This window comes from Elephantulus edwardii, unplaced genomic scaffold (assembly GCF_000299155.1).
Source record: "Elephantulus edwardii isolate Elephantulus edwardi_28Jun2011 unplaced genomic scaffold, EleEdw1.0 scaffold00086, whole genome shotgun sequence".
Taxonomy (NCBI): domain Eukaryota; kingdom Metazoa; phylum Chordata; class Mammalia; order Macroscelidea; family Macroscelididae; genus Elephantulus; species Elephantulus edwardii.
In genome coordinates this window covers 8,626,005-8,627,287 of record NW_006399836.1, presented here as the reverse complement: position 1 = coordinate 8,627,287, position 1,283 = coordinate 8,626,005, and the positions used below count along the sequence as shown (strand labels likewise).

At 47.5% G+C, this 1,283-nt stretch overlaps 1 protein-coding gene across 1 annotated transcript in view; it reads right to left on the bottom strand.

The window, feature by feature from the left end:
• LOC102858632 (chromosome unknown open reading frame, human C22orf23) overlaps window positions 1-1,283 on the bottom strand; it is a 12,604-nt gene that overhangs the window by 2,185 nt on the left and 9,136 nt on the right. The window lies entirely within an intron of this gene.

Here is a 1,283-nt window from a genome sequence, read left to right as displayed (position 1 = left end):
GCCATGGTGACTTTATTTCTACGGGAGAGATTCCTGCAGCTTCCTGGTCAGGGATGGGAGAGACACAGCCATCTGTCCCTCACGCTGCTGGCCAGCCACACAGCACAGTCCGAGTGCTCCTCTCCCCAGATCAGCCCGGCTGGTCGCCTCATACCTGGCTGATTGGCCCTTCCCTTCAATCACTGAAGCCCAAAAGCAACCAATGCAGTGTTTTGATCTGGTCCTGTCCACCTTTCTGGCCCTTATCACTTCTTCATGAAGCTCTGGTGGCTTAGTGGTAAGGAATTGCACTGCCAACCCAAATGTCTCCTGTTTGAATCCACCAGCTGCTCCACATGAGGAAGATAGGGAGTCTCCTCCTGTGTGATTTGTTGTTATGTGCCATTGAGTCACCTGTGACTTATAGTGACCCTGTGTACAATAGCTCGGAACCCTGCCCTGTCCTGAGCCAGTCTCACTGACTCTGACAAACCTAATCCTATTGTCTCAGTTACCGTGTCAGTCCATATCATCTGGGGGTCTTCTCCTGCACAATCCCTCCACTTTTCCTAATAGGGTTTCCTTCTCCAAGGACTTGACCTTCCTGGCAACATGCCCAAAGTATGTGTGATGGAACGTAAAAATCCTTGTCTTCAAGGAGAAACTTGGTTTCATCCTCTCTAGGATAGACCTATTTGTTCTCCTGGTGATCTATGGTATTTTCAAGACTCTTCTCCAGCATCACAATTCAAAGGCAGCAACTCTTCTCTCATTCTTAGTCATTGTCCAACTCTCTGATGCATAGCAAGTAATTGCGAAGACCATGGCCTAGATGAGGTAGGCACACCTTAGTCTCTACACTGACATCATTACTCTTTAGCCTTTTGGAGAGGTCCCTAACAGCAGACTTCCCCAGTGCAATTCATCGTTTAATTTCCTGGCTGCTGGTGCCAAGTGCCAAGAGTGTTGATTGTGGACCTGAGCAAGCTGAAAATGTTAACCTCAATCTTTTCTCCATTCATCATGGTGCTGCCAGTTGGCCCAGTTGTGAGACTCTTTTATCTTACTGATGTTAAGCTTCAATCCATATTGAAGACTAGTTTTTGACCTTCTGCAGCAAACGCTTCAAGTTGTACCATCTGCATCACTCAGGTTGTTGATGAATCTTCCTCCAATCCTGATGCCACACTCCTAATAAAGCCCAGCCTCCCGAATGACTGTCCCGCGTACAGATTGAAACGGTATGGAGACAGAAAGCATCTCTAACACACTCCCTTCATTTTGAACCGTGCAATTTACAGCCT